The following is a 12,500-nucleotide window of genomic DNA, read 5'->3' on the forward strand; positions in this document are numbered from 1 at the left end:
GGATCGAACTGTCCAAGAAGATCTGAATGTAAAGGGTGGTCAGAATTATAAAACCACTTATGCAACATGCATAATGAACTAATTGACCGACGGTGTCAGAGATTAATATCTAGATCAAGAATAATAAATTTAAGAGATCGTAAGTTTCTGTCCAACAAATTAAGATTAGAATCAACAGCTGAAGAAATAACCCATCATCTCCCAACTGTTTCAGTTTGAAAACAAGGGCCTCATAATTAATACGGTCAAAGCCACCACTAAAATCAAGGCCAATCATACGAACTTCCTGGCTGCAATCAAAGGCTTTCTGAACAGCATTACACACTGTAAGAAGGGTATCACATGATCCAATGCCTTTATGAAAACCAAATTGCAAACTAGGGAACAAATGTTTACCTTCAGCATACCTATTAAGACGTTTTGCCAAAAGACGTTCAAAAATTTTAGATAATATGGGAGCTATGGAAACTGGGCGGTAATCAGTTGGACTTGAGCTACCACAAACACATTCACATAGTGGAGTAACATTACCCATTCTCCAACAAGTGCTAAAAGCTCCTCTTCTTGCTAACTTGCGTAAAATGACATAACTTTGGTGATAAGAAATCTGCAGTCTTTATAAAAAACAATTGAAAAATACCATTTGGGTCTACACCTCCATAAGCTTCAAAGCCCGTCAAGAAAGCTTCTATTTCACGAGATCGAAAAGCTAAACTAGTTACTCTATCATCAAGAAAACTGGAATGAGGAAGTCCGAGTTTCTCATTACTCTGCATTCTGTCAAACACATCTGCCAAAAGGGTTGCCTTTTCCTTCAGACAGCGAGTGAGAGAGCCATCTGGTTTAAGTAAAGGATGAATTCTTGTATCTACACCAAAGACTGCAGATTTAAGGGTAGTTCACCACTTATGCTCCTGGGTTGTACCAGAAAAGGTTTCATTTATGGTTAAATTGTGTTCTTTTCCAGTTGAAGCATAAACTCTCTGAGCAAAAGCTCTAAGCCGAGTATAGTTATTCCAGGTTAAGTTTGATCTGTTACCCTTCCAGAGATGATAGGCCTCCTGCTTATCCAAATAAGCAAGTCTAAAATAATCATTGAACCATGGTTTGCCCTTCACTTGGTACCTTAGTACACGAGAAGGGATACGCCTACCAATTATGTTGACTAGATTCTCGTTCATAGGGACTGCAGGATCAACACTATATATATACATATATGTATATATATATATATATATATATATATATATATATATATATATATATATATATATATATATATATATATGTATATATATATATATATATATATATATATATATATATATACATACATATATATATATATATATATATATATATATATATATATATGTATGTATATATATATATATATATATATATATATATATATATATATATATATATATATATATATATTCATATACATATATATATATATATATATATATATATATATACATTATATATAAATATATATATATATATATATATATATATATATATATATATATATATATATATATATTTATATATATATATATATGAGAGAGAGAGAGAGAGAGAGAGAGAGAGAGAGAGAGAGAGAGAGAGAGAGAGAGAGAGAGAGAGAGAGAGAGAGAGAGAGAGAGAGAGTATGCTTAACAAATCTCCAACATACCCGATGATTTACCGTAGGTCGAAAATCTTCTCTTTGATATTTCAAAGCCATCTATTTTTTCACTCCTCATTTTCAGGAAACTTGAAAATTTTAACTTCTTGCCAGTACTTATAATTTTCCTCATATTTAGGCACACGACATCTGAACGGAAAACATGTGGCATACTAAAACACTATATTGGTACACTGAATTTCTATTATAATTTTTTAAATTCAATAAAACTTCTTTAGTATATTCTCAAATACAGTCAATGAAAATTTATCGTTATTTGTATATATTTTCTTAAACTTTGTCTCCCAGCAACGTTATCTCTCTCGGTTAGTGACCCAAGAAGACTTTTTTGTTACGGTCACTACTCACTTCAGCCAACATTACCCACGCCATAGGAATTTAAATGTCCCCGTGAAATGGCTTTCTCATCTCGGTGGCTGCGCTTTTATCCCTTGAAATAAGGTCAGTACAGACATGAATCGTGAAGTGTTCCAAGGAACCGGGAATGTTGCGCAGATTTGCAAGCGAAACTTGCTGCCATTCTACTAACCCTACATTTGATCTAGTTACGATGTATTTTTTTCTGTTGTTTAAACATATGTAAAAATTAATGAAACCATAATAGATGACGATCATTACATAAACAAATCATAGGGTTCGACACCACTAACAATAATAATTCTTCTTCTATTATCGTGCCTTTTTCCCCATTCGTATGGGGTAACAAGGTTGACTTCTTTAGAAGGACTTTGTTTTGTCTTTTGGGGCGGACCGTAATCATTGCTGAATTTTCCCTTATATTGAAATAATACTGTCTCTTTAGCGTTCCCAATATCTTGTGTGCAGCACTCTTGTGATATGTCACTGAAAATGTCATTACAACACTCGCCTCCTCCATAGAGTTATATCCAATACTTACGTTTATTTGCATTGCGGATGGGTTTATCGAAGGATTTTTTCATTATTATAGTTTCGTTATTAAAAGTGTTATCCTAAACATTTTCATTGATTTTATCATTATTATTAGAACTCCACACTATATGTGGAGTTCTATTGGTATCACTCATATGCTTCTTATTATTGTTATTATTCTTATCTTATTTTTGATCGCTAATAACTCGGCCAGTTTTAAAGTGTTTGCTTTCAAATGTGAGCAGCAGTACGACCCTCGTGGGAGAAGTATAAAAATCGTGCAGGTGCATGCAGCGCCCCCTATGCCCAAAGAAATATGATTTCAAACCATTCCTCTTCAGGATCTCAAGAACCGATGCATCAGTTGCCTTCAAATTGTTACTGTCGATACCTTAAGGTGCGTCCACACGGTCAAACAGTGTCCGTAAAACACAATTGTTACCAGTTAACATTGTGAAAGAAGCGTTAATGACGTCAATAACGAGCACCAACAGGTGTGTCGGAAAGTGCCTGTGTTCGTAGAGTCTGAGCGTCAGACAGTCTCCGGAGGTGGAGTAGCATTAAGGACGAAGTTCTACTTGTTTACCAGATTAACTAACTTTTAGAAGATTAGGTATCACCTTCCCTATAAACATGACTAGTTGCAATCCAGTTACAGAGGAAAACTGACTTTGAGATGGAAGAGAGGATCAGGTTCTAATCAAACAGTACTGCCAGAGCCCATGCATATAAAACATCGAAGCAAATGTTTACAAAGACAGTAGTGAATGTGTAGCAGAAATAAATAAAATGACGAAAGAACTCTCGAGAAGAGGAATGTCTGTAACTGGTTTACAAGTCAAAAATAATATGGAATCCATAATGGGTCATTACAAGAAAGAGCTACGCTAATTGGAGAAATAAAAAAAAGTCGGAGGTTGGTAGAGAAGACATTTGCACAACCAAATTGTGGCGTTTCGATATATTAGTATAGCAAACCAGAATCTGTTTCAATTATGGACACCGAAGTCTCATTTGCTCGAAGTGTTTGATCATGAGGAAAATACGTCTCTCTCTCTCTCTCTCTCTCTCTCTCTCTCTCTCTCTCTCTCTCTACGACAACAGGGGCAACAAATTTTTAACATTTTATTTTCATCACTGAAACAATTTGGATTTAGTTAACAACACATAATCCGAAGTATGACCAGTCTCAAACAGGTATTTCTTGGAATAATATATGCTATTGTACCAACCGTGTGTCACACAATTGTACACTATACATTGCACGTTAAGAACAATAACATCCTTAGTTCTCTGATAGATTATTATGAGTCAGGCATATGTGATTCTGTGATGCCTCCAGACGTGCTTCTGAGATAATGCTTCCTTTCATACAGTGTCCTGCTTAGTTATAAAAGGTCTTAAGTTCTACGATAAAATGTATAAAGAGTTTGGGTCCATCAGTAAATAGTTTTTAAAGTCTGATTTGTATTCAATTTGAGGTTCCTTCAAAATGGATGAATGGCTTCTCTTTTCACTTCGTCTTTGCAACTAGTCCTTCCTTGCAACATTCCATTGTTCTCAAAAGAACAGGAATAATCATGCTGCATAATTCAATTTGTTGTGTTGTGCTTTTATTTTATGGTGTACTATGGCTATGATGCTTCGTACTTGAAGCTGATAACTATTACTAGACTCTCGAATACAGATTATAACACTGACATAGATAACAGATGCCAACGGACATCAGCTTCGGACATTTCTTCCGATCTTTGTCTGGTAAAAGGAGTAGAAATCCTAGTGGTCAACTTCATCCGGTACCACTGTTTGTTACCATATCAACTTACCTCATTTCAACGCGCATGACGTCATACTCTTTCAATTTAGATATGGTAACAGTTTTGTCCGACAGACACTGTTCGAACGTGTGGACGCACCTTTCGGCCATGGTCTAGTGCACGCGCAAGCCTGAACCATTTCTGCTGTAGTTTCCGGGATAGCCATGACGTCAAAAATTGCTACCACATAGTCGAAGATGCTAAATTATTATTATTATTATTATTATTATTATTATTATTATTATTATTATTATTATTATTATTATCCGAAACTCTCAACAGAATAAGACACGCATACAATGGATTTGTAAAGCAGGCCTCGACATTGAGTGTTTTGACTGTGAAAAAATAAAAAAAAACTTAGATAGTAACCGTAAAGAATATATAATAAAATAACGGAAAAACACACACACATATATATATATATATATATATATATATATATATATATATATATATATATATATATATATATATATATACACACAACAAAAAAGCTAGGCTTTATGGAAAGTAAGCATAGGTGATTAAGATAACGATACAGATCTTGAGTGAAACTTATAACTCTCAATAATTCAGATAAAAGGATGAAATGTAAATGCTGATGCCCTGAAGGGACAAGAACAATAAAATTAGCTTCCCCTGAAAGTAAAAACAATACTACAATTACTGAAAATGATGAAACGATGTGATTACTGGTATTTAAAGTACTTGTATAATGGATATTCACTAAAATACACAATTGTCAGCGTATATATATGATAAATAAAATAAACCCTTAGTTTTCTCGCAATATATGGGAGTAACTTATTTAACGGATATTGAATAATGAAATGACGGATTTACTATTACTTCTCTCAATAACAAGGTTTCAAAATTAATCTAGATTTTTTTCTTCAAGCGGTTCTGTAGTAGAGTAAATTTCCTGATTCTTTCTGTAATGCCCAACCATAATTAATTTGGTGTGATGCTTATTATTTTTGTTTTTCTAACTGAAAATTTGGGAAATCAGTAGGAAAAAATTGTAAACGAAATTACATCTTGACAAACTGCATTTGAGGTACAATTAGCGCATCTAAGAATGAAAAGGCTCATCTGGATGACTGCCTTCCATAGTATATATATATATATATATATATATATATATATATATATATATATATATATATATACATATATATATATATATATATATATATATATATATATGTATATATATACATATATGTATATATATATATATATATATATATATATATATATATATATATATATATATATATATATTTACATATATATATGTATATATATATATATATATATATATATATATATATATACATATATATATGTAAATATATATATATATATATATATATATATATACGTATATATATATATATATATGTATATATATATATATATATATATATATATATATATATATATGTATATATATATATATATATATATATATATATATATATATATATATATATTATATAAAAAAATTTGTTTGATCTCAAGATTAGGTGAAATGCTGTCAGGAAGTGTGAGGCTTGATCAGAACTGTAAAGTAGAATAGAAAGAATTTTGTTTAATTTAAGCCGACGAGGTAAAGGTACAAAATGCTAAAGCTGAAGGGGTTTTTGGGGCCAGTGGAATTAAATACTAAAATATACAAGCACTAGTACGATGTACCTAAGTGCATAAGACAAACTTAATCGGTTAACATATGTGGTTGAGGGATCATTAACTGAGCAAGAAGGGGAGTGACAAGCCACTGCAGCTGTACCTACGTGCTTGAGTGATGATCAGACGCACGCAGGAAGAGGCACACAATCACAGTTGACAGTAATAGCATGAAATGTGGTTGTACGATTTACAATCTAAGGTCAGACTATTCCACAACTAATACCCAAGTGAGGGTTTTCAGTCAGTCATTCGAGGTCCTTTTGAGAATTAGAAAATACAATGCAAATCCTGAATTAATATAAGGATGCACCAGCATTGGAAATGAGAGGATGGTTTCTAAATCTTCAAAAAAATATATTGAAATAAGTTGATGACTACTAGAAAAATAGACAACCTGATACAAGAAAATATGATGTGGTCAACTAAAAATATGATGTCATCAACTAAAAATTCGGGTAGGAGAGTTAAGTCTCAGTTTCACCACATGTATATACAGGGATTGAAATAACTTCGCAACCCGGAGTGCCCACTTACCCGAGAGCAGTTAGTAAGTCCTCATTTATGCCGATATATGTTTGATCATAGCTGATTACTTGCAGATGTCGTGATGACTATACAAAATACTAGTTAAGGCCTAAAAACCAGAGAACACATCTTGATATGCGAGTAACAGCCACAGATAGATGGTAGCCATTAAGACATCTTCAAGAAGAAGCAATGGGTGGCAGCCCCAAGACCATGGAAAAGGAGGTTGTAGTTAGCCACCGAAGGGAGATCTTATAGAGTGCTTATCCTAGAGTCTTGCCAATGCTACTCTTGTCAGTCCTGTACCAACCGTGTTTCACACAATTGTACATAATTCCTTTTGTATATATTATGCTTGTATCTTCGCTCCTCCCTCGCACTAAAACGAACAGGAAAATTCCTGTCTGGTTTTTCCTCTGTGATATTGTCTGTCTTGTGAACTTGTCATGTCCTGTTGCCTTGAGGTTTTGTATATAAGGAGAGTATTCCACAACAATATAACTCAGTCGTTTCCAATCTGCCTTTGATTTCACAACTCCTCTCTCGGCCCGTCACATTGGTGACCCCGGAAGTCGACTCGCTCCCACCGCTTTCCACCCCCACCCCCTCGCCCCTTCATCGTTGGTACTATGGCGGACTCTACAGCAGTTGGTGCTGTGGCCGCTCCATTCAAACTTTCATCGTTTGCCAGCGGAGAGGCGTTTGCTTGGTTTCAGCGCGCAGAAGTCCAGTTTCGTATCAGGGGCGTGACTCGTTCAACCACCAAAGCGGATTATGTTCTCGCGGCGATACCCGAGGACACCTTCCCAGAAATATCCGACTGGCTTTGTGAACAAGGAGACACCCCAATAGCGTATGACGACCTCAAATCATACCTTCTGCAGCAGTACTCGCCGTCGCCAGCCGCCCGTATAGCAAAGCTTTTTCAGCTCTCGCAACAACCGTTGGGGGACCAAAGGGCTTCGCTTGCCCTCAGGAAAATGACCAGTATCGCTCGCCTTCAACCTGCCGCAGACGGCTCTCCTCGTGAGGTGAACCTACTCCGTGCCCTTTGGATACGCCGTTTACCTGGACCTGTGCGCGCTGCCATACCCGATATCCATAGTTTACCCATAAAGGACTTGATGACCAAAGCTGACGCCCTTATGGACAGCCACTTCAAGACCTCCATCAACGCCTCCACCCCTGACGACGAGGATGCCTATTCAACGTCAACCGAAGCTGACATGAATGCCGTAGGACATACACGCCTACCCCGTGACGTGCCGAAGCGGCGACAAAGCCGCCCACCGCCCACCAATCGCTCGCGCCCCAACAAACGACTTCTACAGCCACTTACTACCTCCCATCCGCCGCAGTTTTGCTACTACCACTTCAGATTCGGGGCAACCGCGAAGAAATGTGCCAAAGATTGTCAGTGGCCAAAAAACGTGTAAGTAGGCCATCGCTTGTGGCGGGGGCCTCCCATGTTTCTAATCTTTTCTTTTTACAGGATGCAGGAACGGGCGTGCGATTTTTGGTAGACACGGGTGCTTGTCGTTCTCTTTTGCCAAGGAAACTCTTCAAGGCACAACGTAGTCTGTCTACATCTGCCGTCGTCCGCTTGGTAGCTGCCAATGTATCTGCGATACCCACCTACGGTTACGAGAGCCTCACATTATCGTTCGGATACGGTAAATTCAATTGGAAGTTTCTTGTTGCTGACGTCACAATGCCAATCCTCGGTGCGGATTTCCTCTCTCATTTCCACCTTCTGGTCGATGTCGCCCACCGACGATTGGTCAGCGCAGACTCGTACTTGTCGACACCTCTACAACCCTCCCCCTCTAACCTCGCTCTCCACATCAGCGCACCCACGGGTGCCTACGCCCACCTCCTCACGTCGTACCCGGAAGTTTTCCGTCCAGAACTTCGCCAAACGCCCACGGTTCCTGCCAAGCACGGTATTTATCACCATATCAAGACGACGGGACCCCCAGTCTTCGCAAAATTCAGACGTCTGGCACCGGAACGATTGGCAGCCACCAAACAGACGTTCGCCGAAATGGAGAAAATGGGCCTTTGCCAAAAGGCCTCCAGCCCATGGTCGTCACCCTTACACATCGTTCTGAAGAAAGATGGCTCCCTCCGTCCGTGCGGGGATTACAGGCGCCTAAACATGCAAACAGAACCGGATCACTACCCCCTCCCAAACATTGCCGATGTGACCTCCTACCTGCACAAAGCAAAGGTTTTCTCTACGCTCGACCTCCTGAAGGGGTATTATCAGGTGCCTATGAACCCAGAAGACATCCCCAAGACTGCCATCACCACTCCGTTTGGCACATACACCTTCAATTACTCCTGTTTTGGCCTTCGTAATGCCGGGGCAACGTTTCAACGTCTCATGGATGGCATCTTAGTGGACCTCCCTTTCTGTGTATGTTATGTGGACGACATACTTGTGTTCTCCTCCTCAAAAGAGGAACACCTCCGTCACCTGCGCATCGTGCTCGACCGCCTGCAACAAAACGGCCTTGTAGTCCGGTACGACAAGTGTACCTTTGGCGCCAACGAAGTGTCGTTCTTAGGGCACCGTATCACTCCTGAAGGAGTCCACCCCCTCCCTGAGAAGGTAGCAGCCGTTCAGAATTTCACAACGCCCTCGACCGTCAAAGCTCTGCAGGAATTCTTGGGCATGATCAACTATTATCACCGTTTTCTGCCAGCCATTGCCGCCACTCTTGCTCCCCTCTACGCCTCCCTCAAGGGCAAGCCAAAGGACCTGAAGTGGGGTCCCCTTCAAGAAGCAGCCTTCTGCAATGCAAAGAAGGCCCTATCAACTGCTGCGGCTCTCACTTTTCCTATCCCACACGCCCCTCTCCTTCTCTCCACTGATGCCAGCGACGTCGCTATTGGTGCATAACTCCTGCAGGTGGTCAAAGGCTCGCCCCGCCCATTGGCCTTCTTCAGCAGAAAACTGTCCAAGGCAGAATCGGGTTATTCTACCTTCGATCGAGAATTGCTGGCGGTGCACTTGGCTGTCCGTCACTTTCGCCATTTCTTAGAAGGTACGCCCTTCGTCATTCGCACAGACCACATGCCTCTGGTGCACGCCTTCACTCGACAGTCTGACGCCTGGTCCGCCCGTCAACGCCGACATCTCTCCACCGTGGCTGAATACAATTGCACCCTCCAATACGTCCCTGGGAAAATGAATCCCGTTGCCGATGCCCTGTCAAGAAACACGTTGGCTGCCGTTCAACTGGGATTGGATTACAACGCCCTGGCTGAAGCCCAACGACAGGATCCAGAGTATCAAGCTTGTAGGACATCCTGCACGTCCCTCCGTTGGGAGGATTTTCCCCTCGGAAACTCCAACACCACCCTCCTCTGTGACGTCAGTACTGGTAGACCGCGACCTTGGATTCCTGCTCCCATGCGCCGACAGGTGTTTGATTTCATCCACGGCCTTTCACATCCCTCGTGCCATTCTACTGCACACCTGCTGAAGGCAAAGTTCATTTGGCACGGCATTTCTAAGGATGCTAAGGATTGGGTCCGTGCCTGTACTTCTTGCCAAACTTCCAAAGTACATCGACACACGGATTCAGGAGTGGGCACCTTTCCTCAACCTCAGCGTCGTTTCGCACACATTCACGTCGACGTTGTAGGCCCCCTACCCACATCACAAGGACATCGTTACCTGTTTACCGTCATCGACTGCTCCACTCGTTGGCCTGAAGCCATTCCCATGGAAACTGCAACGTCCGCCTCATGTACATCTGCCTTACTCTCTGGATGGATTTCAAGATTCGGTATCCCTGAGCATATTACTTCTGACAGGGGAACCACTTTCACCTCTCAATTATGGACGTCATTAGTGAATCTCCTGGGCATCAGCCTACATCAGACAACGGCCTACAACCCCGCTGCCAATGGAATGGTTGAACGTTTTCATCGCACCCTCAAAGCAGCTTTGATGTCCCGCTGCAAGGATTTCAACTGGTTTACTCAGCTTCCCTGGGTCCTCCTTGGACTAAGGACCACTCCTAAAGACGCCCTCGACGTCTCGGCAGCCGAAATGGTGTATGGCGACCCGTTGGTCATCCCTGCCGAGTTTTTTCCTTCTACAACATCCTCCGACGATCTCCAGCGCTTACGTCACGTCGTGGGAAAATTTACTCCGTGCCGCCAGACTTACAAGCCCCCAGCGAAGCATCACATACCAACGGACTTGCACTCTGCAACGCACGTTTTCCTGCGCAACGACACCAGCAAGCCACCGTTAACGCCCCCTTACACGGGACCTTTCCTTGTGATCCGACGCAGTCCGAAAGCATTCCTCCTAAACATTCGGGGCAAAGAAGACTGGGTCTCCATTGATCGTCTAAAACCTGCTTATTTTCTACCAGATGACCCGCCTACAGTTCGCCTCTCTAGATCAGGGCGCCCTATTTAACATGTACAGTATGTCATTTTTAGGGGGGGAGCCATGTACCAACCGTGTTTCACACAATTGTACATAATTCCTTTTGTATATATTATGCTTGTATCTTCGCTCCTCCCTCGCACTAAAACGAACATGAAAATTCCTGTCCGGTTTTTCCTCTGTGATATTGTCTGTCTTGTGAACTTGTCATGTCCTGTTGCCTTGAGGTTTTGTATATAAGGAAAGTGTTCCACAACAATATAACTCAGTCGTTCCCAATCTGCCTTTGATTTCACAACTCTTCTCTCGGCCCGTCACAGTCCTATAGCCCTGCAAAAAAAAATATGTTAGGTCTGGGATTATACTCTCCAATCCCCAGCCCAGTATCCAAGTGAGCAGAGGTCACCTAAGCAGGTGGGTAAAAAGTAGGACTATGCCTTGTCACCTACCATTAGGAACATTCAATGATGTAGAGTGGATCCAAAGCTCAGAGAGAGGAGGAGGATCAAAACGCGAGGGAGTTAGATCATGAGCCCATCACGTGAGCCTTCTTTGTGGCTCGTGGTACTGGGACTGTGTAAACATGTCAGGTACATCAACATTTGCAATACTGGACACAGTATTTCACTCCTTGAACAAGGAAAAATTCTTTGAATTTGTCACTGATGAAAGCTCTAGCATCCTCACCCACCAAGAAATAATATTTTGGTATCAGATTTTATTACATAAAATTAAATTATTATTAATGGAGATAGAGGTAATTCCCTAAAATTGTTAGCAAGAAGGCTCGAACTTCCTATAGGAAGGATGAGAGAGGAAAGCGTAAGTATATGAATTTGGACGGAAAAGGAAGAGAGGAAAGCCAGGTAACTGCAGCACCAGAACAAGGAATATTGTGTCACCAGGGGTACTGAAAAAAACAACTGTCTCCTTTTCTCAACTCCTTCCAGAAGGAAAGTTAGTGTATATAAAACCTCATGAGATGGGGATAGTGTGCTGGTAAGGAGTCTCCTGTAACTTAAAAAGAAAACCACACATATAACAATGATTAATCTAATTGATAGGAGAAATTTTTAGGGTATGGACATGCAAATGACAAATTCATGGGGGTCGCGGCTCAAGCCCGCAAGCTCAAATGCACCTAAAATTAGATGAAGAAAGCTCAGGCACATTACGGACTACGGACCTGGATATCAAAATGTAGTTAGGTATATAGTTAGCAATTATACAGTTGTAATCACAGTTGGGCAAGAGCCATCACAATGGATCGACCAATCTCCCCTTAGTATTGAAACTGAGAAAGTAGTGCCTATTAGATCTACTATACCCCCTATACGCTCCACATTCATTCATGAAAATAGAAATGGAAATTAGAAATTTAGGAGAGCAAAGAATTATCAAGTAACATGAATCACCTGGTCCTTCCCAAATGTGACATGTATCGCATGTTTCATACATGCTTGTACAC

This window comes from Palaemon carinicauda, chromosome 1 (assembly GCF_036898095.1).
Source record: "Palaemon carinicauda isolate YSFRI2023 chromosome 1, ASM3689809v2, whole genome shotgun sequence".
Taxonomy (NCBI): domain Eukaryota; kingdom Metazoa; phylum Arthropoda; class Malacostraca; order Decapoda; family Palaemonidae; genus Palaemon; species Palaemon carinicauda.